Raw genomic sequence first — 18,826 nt, forward strand, 5'->3', positions numbered from 1 at the left:
AATCTAATGTGCACTCTATACAACCACGCCTCCTGCCATGCCACACGAGCATGGCAGGGGGCATGATTGTGGGATCATGTATTAAAGCCTGTTGTGCCTTATTGCTGCTGCAGGGGGAGCCCCATTCTGTGCCCCCCAATTCCCCCCAAACCAGCAAGAAGCAATTGTGCCTTACTGCTGGTGCAGGGAGGAGCCTTATTCTACCCCCCCACTTCCCCCCGAACCAGCAAGAAGCAAGCCCCCATGGCTAGGAGTCCCCTCAGAACTTTATTTTTCAGAGTACTTAGGTGATATAGAGCAGTCCATGTGTTCCAACTGGCTGTCAGGACTAAGGAGTTTTGCAAAGATGCCAAAGCCCCTGTAGGTAGCCTTTTCCAATATTTAACTGCCCTCAATGTAAGATAGTTTTTTCCTAATATTAAACCTAAATCTCCCTTTTTTTTTGTTTTGTTTTGACAATTTAAGACAGTTACATTTGTCCTATCCACACTGGACACAGAGAACTAGCTGATCACCATTGTCTCTGTAACAAACCATTTTTCATTTGCAGACTGCTATCAAATCCCCACTTCAGTCTGCTGTGCTCCAGAAAATATAAACCCTGCTCTTCCCACTTTTCCTTGTCTGTCATGCTTCCTAGACCTCTACATTTTTTTTGTTCTTCTCCTCTGGAGTCTGCATTTTGTGTACAATTTTCTTGAAGTCTGGTGCCCAAAATGAGATACAGTACGAAGGCCTCACCAATCCTGAAAAGAGTAGAATTGCTTCCTGCAACTTGAATATGACACTCTTGATAGTACTTCCCAATACAGTAGTTAGTTCTTTTTTTTGCAGAAATATTATTGTTGACTAATATTCAGCTTGCAGTAAATTATAACTTTCAAATCCTTTTTTACAATACTGCAGCCTAGCCAGTCATTACCAATTTTGTATTTGATTGTTTCATCTTAAGCGTAATCCTTTGCACTTGTCTTTATTGAATGTCATTTGACTTATTTTATTTCCCAGTAACACAGGCACTCTTTAAAAAAGGTGGGTTAGACAGCAGTTGTCCAGAACAGAATTCAGTTGGCTCAAGAATGAAGTTCTCCTTCTTATTTCTTCAATTTCCTGCCCTGTTCACTGCATACCTTTCAACTTCTGCAAGATATGAAAGACCATTCTTACAAACAACATTTTTACTCAGTGGAAAATACTGATTTATCCATCTTGTGCACTGAATGACACTAGAGTCCTTGGAAGGCAACCTTAATTCAAATAGATTTCATAGACATTAAGTCTGGAAGGGACCTCAGAAGATCATCGAGTCCAGGCCCCTGCCCCAGGGACAGGAGTCAGCAGGGGTCATAGGATCCCAGCAAGAGAAACATCCAAATTTCTCTTGAAGGCCTTCAAAGTGGGTGCTTGAACCACCTCCAGCAGCAGGCTATTCCAGGCCTTGGGGGCTCAGACAGTAAAGAAGTTCTTCCTTATGTCCAGCCTGGAACAGTCATGAAGGAGTTTGTGACTGTTTGACCTTGTCATCCCTTGGGGCGCTCTGGTGAACAGATGTTCACACAAATCGTGATGAGCACCCCGACAAACTTATAGGTGGCCATCAGCTCACCCCTGAGCCTGTACTTTTCCAGGCTGAAGAGTCCCATAGCTCTCAGCCCCTCATCATAAGGTCTGTTTTCCTGACCTCTGATCATGCGCGTGGCTCTCCTCTGGACTCTCTCAAGCTTCTCCACATTCTTTTTGAATTGTGGAGCCCAAAACTGGACGCAGTACTCCAGCTGCGGCCTCACCAAGGCCGAGTACAATGGGAGAATGATGTCCCGGGATTTGCTTGAGAAGCATCTACGGATGCAAACCAGCATTTGGTTGCTTTACTAGCTGCAGCAGCGCATTGAAGGATCGTGTTCATTTTGTGGTCAGTCATTACCCCCAAGTTACTTTTGCCCATAGTACTAGCCAGTGTAGCACTGCCAAGCCTATAAGGATGCTGCAGGATGTTTTTTTTTTCCCAAGGTGGAAAACCTTGCATTTTTCAGTGTTAAACACCATCAGGTTTTTGTCCGCCATTTCCTGAGCTTGTTGAGGTCAGCCTAAATTGCCCTCCTGTCCTTGAGTGTGGACGCTTTACCCCAAAGTTTGGTGTCGGTGAACTTGGTCAGTCCGCTTCTGATACCAATGTCTAAATCATTAGTAAAGATGTTGAATAGTGACAGAGCCTTGAGGGACCCAACCAGTCACAGGGCACTATGACATTAACTTCCGTCAACCACCACCGTCTGGGTCCGACCATGGAGCGAATTCCCCAGCCAGGAGATTGTGGTGAAGCTGAGGCTGCAGTTGGCCAGTTTTGCTAAGAGTTGATCAGGGGATACCAGATTGAAGGCTTTTTTAAAATCTCATCTCCCTTGTCCAGGTGATAGGTCACCTGGTTGTAAAAGGTCAAGCAAGACCTACCTGTAACAAATCCGTGCTGGCTATCCCTCAGGATGCTGCCATTGGCCAGTCTGTTAAGAATGGTCTCTATGATACTGTTTTCTAAGACCTTCTCCAGGATAGAAGTCAGGCTGATGGGCCTGTAGTTTGCTGGATCCACTTTCCTCCCTTTCTTGAAGGTAGGCACCACATTGGCCTTCTTCCAATCTCCGGGCACTTCACCAGAGCACCAGCAGTTCTCAAAGATCCATGCCAGGGGATGAGCTATATTTACTGTAGTTGTCAGAAATTTCTTGTGCCTTATCCTGTCAAGGCCTGTCCTTCCCTTGCCCTTTCTCTTTCCCACTCCTAAGCTCTGTATCCCTGTCCCAATCTTTATAATCAACAAATATTAGTCTCATCCTGGCCAAACTCCCTATTGTAAAACCTATATGCTTCCAGTCTTTTTTCTCAGTAATTTCAGCCCCTCTGTTTGTTCTGTCTCATTGTCTATGCAGTCCCAGTTCCCCTAGGCCCACCTCCTCTTCCAATCCATCTTTCCTCTCCACAGGGTCTTCCAGCTGCTCCATCTACCAGCCACTGTCCCTTTCCATACTATACATCAGTCTGAATCACATTCCCCAGGGTTCTCTTTTAGTTTCAATGTCATCCCTCCCTCCTTTTCTGTCTCACCATTTTGCTACCTAGTCACAGTTCTCTCCCTTGTATCTTACATTCTAGATCTTGTACCTACTGCATTTGAATCAGGCAGCTGTTTTATACATGGCCAGGCCAAGTGGAATAGGGATGGGTATATCTGAGTTCACAGGAAACAACTGCGCTACTCTTGGTTCATGGCCTTGGACCAGTATAAGCTACAGTGGTGGTAGATAAAATACAGCCTGTGGGCCAGATCCAGACTACCAGGCACTTCTATCAAGCCCACAGTGCCCACCAATTAACTGTACCCGGCGCAGCCCTTCTGCCCATGAGGGTGTGAGTCAGGCACCCACATATTCACATCCCTACCACTGCCACTGCTGTAGCTACCAAGGGGCTTGCTCGGTTCCCCCAGTGTCTCGGTCACTCTGGGTACTAGGTAGAGAAACAGTACAGGCAAGGTCAGACCTGCAGGTGGGCAGGAGCATGGACCATGGAGCTGGGGCTGGCAGCAGCACAGAGTCCACACTCAGAAGGGTGGTGGCAATGCAGAGCTTGGCTGGGCAGCATGTGGGTTTGAGGGAGGGTCAGTGGGTGAAGGGATCCTCCCTATAGTCCCCTCATGGTGTGCAGCTATGGCAGACAGCAGCAGCAGGCAGGGGTACTCAGGGTGTGTGCACCTGGTGGCACGTGGCTCCAGCTAGTGCTGCACAGTGCTGTGAGGAGCACAGCCTGGCTGGGTTGAGTTTGTTTCTGGTGCTCCCCACTACCCATACCTGTGGAGGGCAGTGCCATGTTTCATAGTTTCATAGTTTCTAGGGTCGGAAGGGACCTGAGCAGATCATCTAGTCCAACCCCCTGCCATGGCAGGAAAGAATACTGGGGTCAAATGACCCCAGCAAGGTGTTCATCTAACCTCCTCTTAAAACCCCCCAGGGTAGGAGCCTGCACCACTTCTCTTGGAAGTTGGTTCCAGATCCAACTCCTGGAGTGCCTCCTGATATCTAACCTAAACCTACCCTCTGCCAGCTTGTGACCATTATTCCTGGTCACTCCTGGCGGTGCTTGGGGGGACAGTGACTCCCCCAATGCCTGCTGATCCCCCCTGACTAGTTTATAACAGGCCACAAGATCCCCCCTCAGCCTTCTCTTTTGGAGGCTGAACAGGTTCAGGTCCTGTAGCCTGTCCTCATAGGGCCTGCCCTGTTGTCCCCTGATCATACGAGTGGCCCTCCTCTGGACCCTCTCCATGTTGGCGACATCCCTCTTGAAGTGTGGCGCCCAGAACTGTGGCCTGACCAGTGCCGCATAGAGGGGGAGGATCACCTCTTTGGACCTGCTCGAGATGCATCTGTGGATGCATGACAAGGTGAAGTTGGCCTTCCTAACTGCCTCCCCACACTGCCGGCCCATGTACATCTTGTCATCAATGATGACTCCAAGCTCCTTTTCCGCCTCCGTGCTGACAAGAGGGGGGTTCCCTAACGTGTAGGTATGGTGCCGGTTGTTCCTCCCCAGGTGCATCACCTTGCACTTGTCTGTGTTGAAACCCATCCTATTCTCATTTGCCCACCTTTGTAACCTGTCTAGGTCTGATTGTAGCCTGTTGCATCCTTCCAGTGTGCCCACATCCCCCCACATCTTAGTGTCATCAGCAGTTTTGAACAGGGTGCTTTTTACCCCCTCGTCCAAATCAGTGATGAAGATGTTGAACAGTGCGGGCCCGAGGACCGAGCCCTGCAGAACCCGACAGCCCACATCCTTCCAGGTTGAGAAGGACCCATCCGCTACAACCCTCTGGGTGCAGCCCTACAGCCAGTTGGCGACCCCTTTGACTGTGTGGGTGTCGATACCAAAGCCCCCCAGTTTCTTAATGAGAACGGGGTGAGAGACAGTGTCAAAAGCCTTCCGGAAGTCCAGGAAGACTATGTCTACTGCTACCCCTGTATCTAATGATCTGGTGATCTGATCGTAAAAGGCCACCAGGTTGGTCTGACAGGACCTGCCACTGATGAACCCGTGTTGGTTGCCCCTAAGCATGCAATCCCCTGCTGGCCCCTCCTGGATGTGTGCCAGAATAATTTTCTCAAACAGCTTGCCTAGGACTGAGGTAAGACTGACTGGCCTATAGTTTCCTGGGTCCCCCTTCCTGCCTTTTTTGAATATGGGAACCATTTTGGCCCTCTTCCAGTCCTCCGGTACTTCACCACAGCACCATTAGTGCTTGTAAAGCCGTGCCAGGGGACTTGCAATGACCTTGGCCAGTTCCTTTAGAACTCTAGGGTGGAGATCATCCGGACTGGCTGACTTAAATATGTCCAACCCCCCCTCCAGAAGCTCCCTAACTAAATCCTCGCTAACCCGTGGCCCAGGTGTGCCTCCCCCAGGGCCCGAAGGGGGCCCAGCAGGGAGGTGACTGTTCTGGTCCCTACTTAGGAAGACGGAGGCAAAGAAATCATTAAACATGTTAGCCTTGCGGTCTGGTGTGACGACCAAATTTCCCAACACGTCCTGCAAGGACCCCACATTACCTGGGACCTTCTTTTTACCCCCTATGTATTTAAAAAAGGACTTCTTATTGTCCTTAATCTGAGAAGCTATTCCCAGTTCCATCTTTGCCTTGGCCTTCCTAACTACCCTCCTACATCCCCGAGCAACTACAGAATAGTCCTCCCTGGTGATTACCCCTTCTTTCCATTGGGTGTAAGCCTCCTTTTTAGCAAGGAGACATTCCCAGATGCTTTTGGTGAGCCATGGAGGCTTGTGTGCTCTCCTGCTCCCTTTGATCCTTGTTTGGATTACCTCCTTTTGGGCTTGGAGGATTGTCTCCTTAAAGAGTGACCACTCTCCTTGGACACCTGGCTCCCCTCCCCTCCGGGACCTCAGTGCTTCTCCAACTATCCTCCTTAGCTCATTGAAGTTTGTCCTCCTAAAATCTAGGGGCGCTGTCTTACTGCATGCCATTGCCACCTTGCGCTGGATGGTGAATTCCAGCAGGCAATGATTGCTGTCGCCCAGGTGGTCAAGCACCCGCAGCGCCCTCACCAGGTCATCACCTGTGGCCAGCACTAGGTCCAACAAGGCGTCTCCCTGGTGGGGCTGTGCACCTCCTGGGTTAGATGGAGGTCCTGCACTCTGGCCAAGAACCTACGTGAGCGTTCAGACCTGGCTGACTGTTCTTCCCAGCAGATGTCCGGAAAGTTCAGGTCCCCCATGACTACCACATCCTTAGCCTTCACTACCTCTGTGAGCTGACCCAAGAATTCCTGGTCAAGCTCTTCTCCCTGGTTGGGAGGTCTGTAGTGGACTCCCACCGTTAAGTCTCTTTCCCCTCGACTGCCTTGTACTCTAACCCAAAGCACTTCAGAGTGCCCCTCCCCTGACTCCTTGCTAATTGACAAGGATGTGTATTCTTCCTTGATATAGAGTGCCACGCCCCCACCTCTCTTTCCTGTCCTGTCCCTCCTGCACAGCCTATAGCCCTTGACATTCACTGCCCAATCATGCATTGAGTCCCACCACATTTCTGTAATCCCCACTATGTCCGGGTTGGCGTCAGCCAGCAGGAGGGTGAGTTCCTCCTGCTTGTTACCCATACTACGAGAGTTTGTGTAGAGGCATTTGAGGCCTCCTGTGGATGTGTGTACTGACCCCCTAGTCCCAGCATTACCCTGGCCCCAGTGTGGTCCACACTGGATCAAAGCTGCATGTGCTGGAGCCAGCTGCCTTCCCCCTGCAGGTATCGGGTCTGTTCTGGAAGTGGAGAGGAGCTCCAGCCTCTGCTTCCCCACAGAGTTCCAGGACCTGTGCAGCAGGCAGCCTGCTCCAGTGCATGCAGCTTCCCTCTGGTGCTGTGTGAGTGTAGGGGTTATGCATTCATTGCAGGGAGTGCCGGTGACAGAGTTGGCCCAGCCGAGCTGGGCCACTCACCCCTACGTGCAGTGCTGGTCACACCTGTGCATTGCCAGGCACCAGAGCCTGTGTCAGGCATCAGCACCCCAAATGCTGCAACTATTGCTGTGCCATAGGGGGAGTAGGGGGGAACCCCACACCCGCACATCCTCCCACTCTCCTATGCACCTCAAAAATACCACACATCCACACTGTGCCTCCACATATACACAACTCCTCAATATATCCTATGCCTCCCCACACAGATCCCCACACTCCACCACACAAATACCAACCCACCCAGCACACCCCACCATACATACACACACACACATCCCCCTGCCGCCTCCCCCCTGCCGCCACAAAGGCGTATTTCCATAGGACAAGGGGAGGGATTTCCAGTGGCAAAGGTCAGGGGTTAGGAGCAGAACTTCTGGTCCCAAGATGGTGACCGGGGCGGGGCAACTGTCAAGGGGTGGGGCTACCCATGCAGCCCGCAAAATCTCATTACACCTTGTTAAGCAGCCCTCCACCCAAATAATTGTCCGTCCCTGAACTGCAGCTCCAAAAAAGCCTTAGGCTAAATAGTGAGAACAGATTCTACAGGAAATCTAGGTGCTAAAATTAAAATGTTTCTAGTATACATGCCCACATTTCCATAGATTTAACACTTGTCCATATTAGGGGAAAATTTATCAGAGCCAAAAAAGCTACAAAAAGGTGATTTGTTTGACCTTATTTTTGGGGGGTGAGAGGGGGAGGGAAGGAGGCAGACACTAGACATGGAAAATTTCAGTTCAAATTATTAATCTTTGGTGAAATTACATACAGAGCAGGTCTGAATATGGGATGTATTTTACAACCTATAAAGAAGTACCAATACAGATCATATACACAGGGAAAATCCTGGCATGCTATGCTCAGTGGAAAAACTCTCACTGAATTGACTCAGTGGCATCAAGATTTCACTCTTGCAAATATAAAAATATTCCCAGAGGGAATATTTTAGGTTTCAGTGAATAATATCATCCATAAGGAATGAGGATGACATAAAAATAGTTTAGTGGAGATAACTAATCTATCATTTTCGTGGAGTCAAGGATGCAATTAAACAGAGAGAGGATCAAAAAATATTTTTAAATGAAGCTGGTCTATAAATGGCCATACTGATGATGTGTTCTGTGCTGCCAACTAGTGATTAAATTGTAATAAAGTGTTATCAATAAATACTTTTTCATAGTAATCACAAGCAATATTACAACTCAGTTTAAAAGTTAGATCAGGGTTTTGAAAGGGCAGGCTTACCATCAAGTCATTATACAGTATATCATTGCTGCTCTCTGCTGGTAGAAAGGAGTATTCTTTTTATTTAAATGTAGCAGAGGATAGTCAAAGATTGAGGATGGGAAGGAACCACGGAAGTGAGGGAAGGACAGCAAGTACCACCCATGAATGGGGAAGAAGATCATAATGATATATCAGCTATGGGTTTTTTTGGTGTTATTGACAAGAAGCATAACAAATACTGGTATTTGAATCTTGGTGTATACAGCTAATGTACAGATACAACTACCATATGGGAAAGATTTTCCAACAAACAGTAAGCATTGTTAAATAAAAGATTTGAAACCTATTAAGCCCCAAACTTCAGGTTAATGCAAGCAACACTCAGTCTCTTAAGCAAGCAGATGTATAATTACCTTGTTTCTGCACATAAATCTCAGTTATCAAGGGCACAAAAAGGCACAATCCAAAATTAAACAGTTTGGCTTCCAAAAATTTAGAGCCCACCTATAAAATGTAGGTTTGGCCTTAAATGATCTCATGAAGACGCACAGAATCCTGGACCTGATGTCCACTCTGTAGATCAGAAAGCAAAATTCTGCATTTCTATCTGCAACTGTCATTACTCATTGAAGTTAAGAGTATTTCTATAAACAGCTGTTTCTATACTATGTCACAGCACACAAAATATAAACCCTAATCCTGCACCATGACTTGCTAGCACAGACCCTTCTATTTGTATGGTATTACTCTCATATTAAAGAAGCTTTCATTTGGTTACATAAAAATGACTCTTGATTTTTATTCATTTTTATATGACTTTACAATTATTTTATTTTTAGTTGGCAGAGTTGTTTGTTGCACATAGGTACAACAAACTGAAACTATTTAATGTCTCCTTTAAAAAAAAAATAACTTTTTAGAATAAGCCCTTCAGGGAGAATTTGTAGAAATGAACAATGTGAACCAAGTAAGATGACTCAGAAGAGATAATGATCAACAGATAGTAGAAGTAATTTGCACATAGTATAAAGTATTGAACATCTGAGACAGGAAAACACTGTAAAACAGAATACTGGAATTAAAGGAGACATAATTTGGAACAGGATTGGATCCAAGGACTGGGACTACAACACCCAAAAATGGGGTTCTGAAAAAAAAATTAAGTCACAGCAGTGACAGACCATAAAAAGAATGGAGGACACTATATAAGAATAGACAAAGAACATAGCAAGGATCATGGCATTTGCAAGGTTGAAGAGGAGAAGCAAGATAACCAAGTACTAAATGACTGTTCAGTAACTGGTGTTACTGTGCAGTAGTGTCCTTGCAGGGTTTTTTCCAGATGCTACTGTGCAGTACGTTGTTACTACTGAAGTAGCATTGCATCACATTTAGTGCCCACCAGTGCTACTCCTCAGTAGTGTATTATATAGAAGAGCCTGGAGAGGCATAAAAACTAGAAGTTTCAACCTTATGTGGAGAAAGGAAAGCCACCAGAGTGATTCGTAAGGGGGATAATATTTAAAGAGTACAAGAAATTGTTAAAGACTTGGAGCTTGGAACAACATGATTTGTGTTGCAGTCTGATTGACTTCTTTAAGGTTGTTCCTTCCAAAGGCTCGAAGACTGGTTTTGCGTGAAGTAGTGGGAGACTTATATTTCAATGGAAACATGTTTCCCTGATCTCTTACCTATGCCCCTTGCTCACTTCTTAAACACTAGCCAAAACTTGAATATTGATGCAACTAATGCTCTTAGATATTAAATAATTACATCTTTTAAATTGTTTTATTCCTAGCACATAACATTCATTACATATTGTTAATACCTACAAATTTACGAGTGGATATGACAAAAGTCCAACTCAGACTTATTTTTGGCATATCTATACTTTGTGTTATGAAAGTAAGTAATATGCTTTACACCTGAACTAACCTAAAATGTTTTTTGATCAGAGTTTGTTGGTAAATCATTTTAAGATTTTAAAGTACTAAAAGACATAATACTGATGCTGGGATACTTGTATTATATTAAGTTACATTAGGGTAAAATGTGGGCAAGATATGAATGGCTTACCCACTTCATGTAACTGAATATAGGTACAAGCATCCCAACATCAGTACTGTGACTTCATTGCTTTCAAGTCCTAAGTACTGTATCAACAAACTCTGATCAAAAAAGTTGTAGACATACAGCAGCCAGATCATGTCTAAATGCAAACATATTTAAAATAGGATAGAAGTGCCTACCTTTAATTATATTTCTCCTCTTCAAGGCTTACTTTTCAGACTGTTAGTTGGGTAACCCTGAACAAAGTAGTTTCACTGGATAAGTGTTTCTCAGTGTGACTTCAAGTTACAAAAATCAAGCAAAAATAAAATAGGGATGTCAAATTAATGTGGTGTGAAAATTATGTTTCTTTTACCAAAGTATTTCAATGCAGAATAGGCTAATTTTAAAATCTGATACTAAACAGAGAAGAAAAAATAAACAGCATAGAAAAGGAGATTAAATATAGGTCTCCTTTCACAAATCACATCAAATAGTAGAAGATTTGTGCCTAGTAGGAAACACACCTCAATTTATTTGGTTAATCAAGCCAATTACTTGCAAAGCACAGAAATATGAATAATTTATTTGTTTTGATCCCAGTCTCACATTTCCTCAACAGAAAATCTCAGCACTTTTTAAATTGACACATTTAGACACAGTTTGGGATTACATAAATTGAATTGGCTTTGAGAACGGAGCATTTAAAAATAGTCAGCTAAAACAGAGATTCTTGAATGGCATACAGAGCTTACTTGAGGTCAGGGTACTCTATAATAATGCAAACAGATTGTAGAAAACTCTTTTTTGTGATCTGTGTCTCTGTCTCTTTTTTAATACCATATAAAATTATGGAGATTATAAAATACACTGGAATATTTGAGCAACTTTCTAATGTATTGCTGCAATACAAAATGTTATTCTCTGTACTACTGTGAATATATTAGCAACTCAGGGAAGTCAATGCTCACATACCATTAATAGTTATTAAAGCTTATCTAGCTTGAGTAAATAAAAGATGAACATTTTCTTCTCTCATTGTAATATTTGTTCTCCAAACTTGTAGCCTCAAGATATGCAAGCATTGATTTCAAAACTTGGTTCCTGATACTTCCCTATTAATCATGTTTAAGCTTTAATATTCAAGAAGAACCAAACCCACAGATTAAAACATTCAAGATATAAAAGATTCAAAGTCTAAACAAAAGTGTAAAGTTTGTGTCCAAGCCCCACCTTGGGAATGAAAAGAACTAAAACTAAATCTGGACACTACAAAACCCTGCAGCCTTCATAGTTGACAAGCTAACAGGTTGCAGTTCAGGACTACCTCAGACAGTAAAAGCGCTTTAGCAGACTTCCAGGCAAGTGTGATACACCCAGGCATCTCTTTCTTCTATATTGTTTACCTAAAATGAGCTAATTGTTGCAGTCTAGCTCATCATATCATCCTCTTGTCACTCTTGTCTTTACCTCTTCATTTGTTCTCCCATGGGCTCACATCTAAAACGTAACTTTAAGCTGCTGAGGATATGGATGACATACACAAAATGTCAGTGCCCTTCAGGTTATTGTAAAACAACAGATATGATAAGAAAGCATTGCTAGGTCATTGGAGACATGGTGACCTCAATGCAAAGAGATGTTCCTTATGCTGAACCTTTAATTGAGATAACCTGGGCACAATTTTCAGGATGATAAACTCTTACCACTTTGTCATATTCACTATATTTAACTAGGAATTGTGGAAAGTAGTGTAACTATCAGTGGGTGTCAGGGATATGAGCCCTAAACTCCCCTACCTGTGCCCTCTGGCTGCTGGATCCTGGTCACTTTCTGCCTCTCTCCTCCAACTGAGACCAGAGGTGCTGGAGCCTGGAGTACCTCTGCCCTGTTCCAGCACCTCCCGCCAGGTACTTCTCTGCTTCCCCTGGCACCAAAAATACTAGTTATGTCTCTGATTATGGATACTCAGACTGAAAATCAGATTTAGTTTGGCACCAATATCAAATCAAATACCTCTTTTAAAAATGCCATCCCAGATAACCTGGCTGAAGCTAAGGAATGAGGTCTCAGACACATGAAGAGGCAAAGTCAGAGAAGTCAAAGCTTGAGACATAAACCTGGAGCAAATTTCATTGCATCAGTTAAACACAAACAAACAGGCTGGGTTCAGTTCCCACCAGAAAACTAGAATAAAAGTGTTCTTGAGTTAGTGTGGGGTGAGATGTGGACCCTTTATTATGCATGGGTAGGTATCATGTGTTTCCACTTTTTAAGAATGTAAACATCTTGAGTCCTAACCAGAATGCCAGTGCCAAAGCTGGAATGGGAATTAGAAGTGTCCTTAGCTCCTAGTCAGGTGTGGGCCAAATGCAGCTCACAGAGCCATAGGTATCTAGCCTGCATGGCTCCGCATGGATCAGGAAATTTGGTGGCAATAAATATGGCCACCCTCCCCCGATGCCAAACCCCAAGTCCCAGGCAGCAGGATGAGGTCTCTCCCCCCACCCTGAAGCAGGATGAGGCCAGCTACAATCTCCTTCCCTGTGCTGGATGGGGCTGGGCCATGCCCCCTTTCCTCCTTGGGCTAGACTGGAGTCAGCTTAAGCCCCGCTTCTCTACCCTGCAAGGCTGAGTTAAGCCCGTTTTCCCCTTTTGGACTGGGTTGGGACTGGGCCATGCTTCATTTCCTCTGCAGGACTAGGCAATAACCCTTCCCCCCTACAGGGCTGAGCTACACCCTCCTCCATCCTGTCTGGGGCCAGGTTGGGGTTGGGCCATGTTCCCTCCTCCCATGGGGCCAGGTTGGGGCTGAGCCATGACCTTTCCCGTGCCCTCTCCCTTCTCCCTGTGGGGCCAGGTTGAAGCCCCATTGACCCCCTCCCCATGGCCCTGCCAGATTGGCACCGGTAGCTGGATCTGGCCCACGGACAGCCTGGACCCTTTTCACCTGGTCCGACTGCCAAACAGGTTGAGCACCAGTGTCCTAGTACAAAAGTGGAGCTATTAAATAAATCCTTCTCTATCCTTTATATTTAAAGTTAAGTTCAAATGTAAGAGAAATACCTGAATGCAACACCAGAAAGTAGGCTTTCTAACTAGAAAAATAAAAATGGATGAGTTTAACCTTCATCTGTGGGTTAGTGACTGACACTTGTTATCTGCAAAGATCTTACAATTACTTGCCACAGAAACTAATTCCTTTTGTGATGCTGATAAAATCTTTTTACCTTTTGTAAAATAAAGCTACTACACAAATAACTAATTACAGGCAAACTATAGGCAATATACCTTCCCTTATAGGGTTTTTTTCCTGCTCTTTCTGTGTCAGAGATATGTATCTAAAAGAAAGCCTGGGTATCAGTTCAGGAGAGATGGAGAGAAGGTATTTTGAGGTTTTGACATCTAACTCAACTGAGAGTTTCTGTCCTCTGTTTATCATTGTGGTTTGTAATCTTGGTTCTTTCTAAATTCCCATGTGGTCCTTAATTCACAAATAATAAAAGGGGCCAGAAATGCCCCCATCTTCCCCCAGGGTGGACAAAGTGGTTGCATCTCTTCCCAAATTATATTGGACCTTAATTACATATTTTGTTATCATCCTCAGATTAGAATGCTTCACCTCATTAAACTGGGCACAAGCTTGCAGATCCAGCTGAAGATGCAGTGGTGACAGAATGCATTGGTCCACCTTTTACCAATTATATAATAGACAAATGAGAGAACAGCATACCAGTACCTTTAAAAGGCTGCCTGCCTGTTCTCAGGGCAAGTCAGTATCTTTAAGGTCTGGGATCAAACTACCGCAAATAGTGTTCTTACTATGACCTGATAATTGGCAGTGAATGGGAATATGACATTATATAGAAGTACTCCTGAGAGATTAATTCAGCCAGCTGTTTCATTAACTGTCTATATATGAAATAAGTTAATCAGTATTAGGTAAGCATAAAGGAAATAGCAATATTATCACAGTTACAGTTAATCTCACATGTGTTACCTTATCACCTTTGAACCTCTAATGACAAACTATTTCATTTTGAATTGCAACAGGAGATTGAAAGCTTGTCATGAATGAGTTGGAGGCTTGAGTAGTGTTATGCTTTGGTTTAGATTCAGTAGTTTTAAATGAATGATCCAGGGGACAGTGAGAGAATACAAATGAATGCTTTTTACATTATCATTCTCTGTAATTATTTTTGTCCTGACTGATTAGTTCCATCTTATTACTCTCAAGACTTGATGTGGCAAAAAATAAGTATATGCAAATACAAATCAAATGTTGCTAAGCAATATGGAGGAAAAAAGGAGTGAATATTAAGTGGCACAACCCACTAATCTTTCTCCTATGTGGTAGCCACTCCGTCCTCTGCTTTTCCATACTTCCATGTTTCCATAAGATTTTAAGATGAGTAGCTAAATTATGGGACATAGAGCAAGAGGAAAAGACTACCTGAGAGTAAATGAAAATGTCATCAATTACTCAAACATATATATTATTCTACTGCCTATTTGCAATTTCTATGCACTAATTACAAATGCTTTTGTGCAAACATTATATATTTATGACTAGGGCTTTTGGGTACTGTTGCAATGTAACTCTATTTACTAGGGCTGAGCAGAGCAGAGACTTAGCTAGGATGATTTAGTTCGGGACTAAGTGATCTTTTGAGGTCTTTAGAAGGGGATGGGACTAGTTTATCTTTTGAGGAGGAGGAGATTTGGCCCAATTCGGCAGCTGAATCTCTGAATCCGAATCAAATCAGGAAACCCTTTAATCTCTCTGGATCACACTTGATGGCGGACCTCCCCACCCCACAAATTTGATAAGCATGCACTTAATCCTACTGGCTAAATCCTTATGAAGATATTAAGCAATACTGGACCCAAGATAGACTCCTGGGGAACTTCACTTGGTACTGCTTTGCAACTAGACATTGAGCCCTTGCTAATTGCCCACTGAGTTTGATGATCCAACCAGTTATATATCCACCTTTACAGTACTATCGTCTAGTCTGTATTTCCTTAGCTTGTTAATAAGAACATCATGGAAGATTGTGTCAAAAGCTTTGCTAAAGTCAAAGTATATCACATCCACTGTTCTCCCCATATCCACCAAGCCTAGGTTTCAACATGTCACCTAAGCTGTCACCTAGGCTGTTTTCCTGACAAAAACAGCCTCAAACCTAAGGCTCAGATGTTGAAGTTAAATAGAAATTTCACACAGCACTAATACTAAAGTCTGGTCCTCTGCAAAGGTATCAAGACATATTTAGTACAAAAGTCGTATCTAGACAGATTACATTAAGATGTGTATACATGTTTATCAGTTTAAAAATGGTCTGGCATTATTATTCATTTGTTTCAATACACTAAACAATAGTTGAACCTAATCTATCACTGAACAGACGGCTTATCTCTTTATTTATTATCAAGTGTTTATTGCACAGAGCTCTTTAAGAGCTAGTGAAAGCGAATGAAGCTTTTCCTTTTAACTGCTCTCTTGTAAAGGTATTTCTTGGCATATGGCAGAGAACAAGGGAGTTATCTGTATTATGTTTATAAATACTTCTGTTTATCTATTTGATACTAGCCTGCTTTACAGCAAGTGAAATCACAGGAAGTTATTGGAGGGGAAATACAGGGAAAACAAACCAATAGTTGATCCACCTAAGATAATAAACTTTAAAGACATTACAATAACAAGGGTAAACTATTAATAGTAAAAAGCTGTTTTCCAGATGCCTGGCACAGTTAAGTGTAAAAATCTAAAACCAAAACAAACCGCCAAAAACCAGCCGTGGAATAGGAAGAGCAAGGGATTCTCAGCAGCTGCTGAAAGTAAAAGGCTGCAAGGAGAAGATATCTCAGGGCCAAGCAGAATTTATATTAGAATTTTCAAGGGAAGGTTTAGTAGTGGCATTCACTATTTCAGCTCTTTTTTTTCCACTCAGCATAAAGACACAGGTCTGGAAGGAACCGATCACAGGAAACTATGTTGTATAAACCATTTTTAAATTGATCAAAGGCAACCTTACAGGTAACCAGGTTTTTGCCCTCTCTTCCCATTGAAAGTCTTTTTCAAAACCTCACTGTTCTAATGATTACATAGAAGTCCCATGGGAATATAAACTCCTGTTTTCCAACATGGAAGAACAGCAAAGTCCTGTGCCATCGTGCCACATGATACGCTTCTTTTGGTGAATAAATACCTTGTTTTGAAGAAAATGTTTCTTTAGGGTGATCATGTTTTCATTAAGGTGAGTCTCAAAGCAGGACACTCCATTCTCCCACTCTGCACTCTTGGACCGTCAGCTTGCCTCCAAGCTACAGTCTCAGCTGAGCATGTTAGAAAATGGGGGCAGTGGTGTGTATGGAACACGGGATGATGCCAGAGGACTGGCACCCTCCCATCACACCCCCGTGAGATTGCTACAATCACTGCATCAAAGCACTTATTTGACCAAACTGATGGGATGTATGGAGCAGGTGTTTAAAATGGGATTATCCAGTGAAAAAACAGGATATAAAGTTCCCCTGACTTTCTTGAATCATTTCAGTTGCCCTTGTCAGGCAGACATGGTGCCTCATGTCAAATGTTAGGAAATGGGTGAACTACCCAGAGATTCAGCCCAAGAGGGGTTACAAGGTGAGATGCTATACCTCAGACAGATATGGGGAGCCAAGCTTGCCACCTGAAGGGTACACTCAGGAAGGAAGAACTAAAAAGGAGTCTAAAGTGCACTTTACTTTGCAGCTGTTGTGCTGTCATTTGTCCAATGACAGGAAATTTCTTCTTTCTTCATGTTGGTTTGGAAAAAATCATCAGTTAGCTGACTTTCTTCTAATCAAGACATTAAGTACATTAAGAAAAACATCACAGCCCAGCTTACAGTGAAATATTGACAATTAACAGTGTCAGATTTCATTAGAGTCATAGTAACAGTACTATCATTAAGAATTCATTAGGCTGTCATTACAAGCCCTGCTTTAATAGATAGTATTAACTTGGCTGTTTCAAATTGAATCAGGCCATATTAAGGCATAAACATTAATGCCAGTTCCTCGCAGCCTATTCTTAAAGATGTAGGAAATGGTAAGGGCTCCCCTAGTTCCACCCTGCTCTCAGGTCTCCTCCCTTCCTCTTTGCGGTTCTTCCCCACCCTCCTCCACTTACCTGTGGCTGTCCACACTGTCGGTCCCAGGGAAGCAGGCAGTGAGGGGTTAACCTGCTTGCCTAGCCCTCACCGCTGCCAAGCTGCTGCTATTTTCCAAGCTAAGCCCAGGCCAGGGAGCTGCAGCAGTGGATGGACAAGCACGTTAACTCTTCCCGGCCTTCTCCCCTGGGACAGACAGCATGGGTAGCCGCAAGTCAGCAGGGGGGAGAAGTGGGGAGGCTGTGAGTGGGGATATGGGATGCTGAAGAGAAGGGCAGTGGGCCAGATCCAGGCCAGTGGGTGGGTTGTTTACACCAAAGTGTAGCCTAGAATGGCTATACCTTAGTGCAGGGGTTAGCAACCCCCGCCACATGTGCCGTGCACAGCACGCAAGGCCATTTTGTTCAGCATGCCACCGCCAGCCTGGGCTCTAGGCAGCTGCTGCCAGCCATGAAGCCCAGGCTACTCCCAGCAGGCAGCTGGGTGGCTGCAAGCCCTGCTGCAAGCAGACTGGACTCTGCGGTTGGCAGCAGCCACCCAGAGCCTGGGCTGGTTGCAGCCAGGAGGCTGCAAACATCTGCTCCAGGCTCCAGCATTAGCTCCATACCAGCAGGTGCACCTCCGCCTAAGAGCGGACAGTCGGGGGTGGGAGGGGGCACGAGGCAGTGCAACCCTGGCCTCTCCCCCACTACTGGCACAGAGCTGATGACTGTTTATAGCCAGCCTGGGCTCTGGGCAGCTGCAGCTGGCTCCATGCTGGCAGTTACTGCATGTGGACCTCAGAGCAGACAGTGGGAGGGCTGTGCTGCCTCAGGCCCTATCCCCACTGTCTGTTCCCCTTTTCCTTTTTCTTTCTCTTTCTCTCTCCTCTTTCTCTTGTCTCTCTTTTTTCTGTCTCTCATTGCAACATGCTCAACGAAAAAGGAATACAGAACAAAAGCAACATTTATGATTATTAAATGTATTAATATGCACTGCATCTGCCATATACCCCCCCCCCACCTCCTGTCATTTTGTTTTTCTGGCATGCCGGCACTCTGGCACCTTCCAAGGTAGACATTGTGGTTTTTTCAGCACTCCGGCCAAAAAACGTTGCCTACCCCTGCCTTAGTGTAACACCAGCTGGGTAACAGGGATCAGAGATAACTCTGCCCTGGAGTAGCATCACTTTGAGGAGTCTAACAAGTGCTTAAAACCAGTTTCAGGTGTTAAGAGCTCCAGGAGCCCCCCAAAATAATCATGCAACAAATCCCACGTTATTTATGGATGAGCTACTAAGCAAGCTAGGGCCCAGCCCCACATGACTAGTTCCCATTGAAGGAAATGAGTGGAGGTGGAACTGACAGATTCTAAGTTGATTTAGACACATTTTT

General features: G+C 44.4%; 1 long non-coding RNA gene across 2 annotated transcripts in view; it reads left to right on the forward strand.

The window, feature by feature from the left end:
* LOC149870149 (uncharacterized) overlaps nt 1–18,826 on the forward strand; it is a 121,110-nt gene that overhangs the window by 85,288 nt on the left and 16,996 nt on the right. The window lies entirely within an intron of this gene.

This window comes from Crocodylus siamensis, chromosome 2, assembly GCF_052110815.1.
Source record: "Crocodylus siamensis isolate JL-2025a chromosome 2, ASM5211081v1, whole genome shotgun sequence".
In the NCBI taxonomy this organism is placed as follows: Eukaryota; Metazoa; Chordata; order Crocodylia; family Crocodylidae; genus Crocodylus; species Crocodylus siamensis.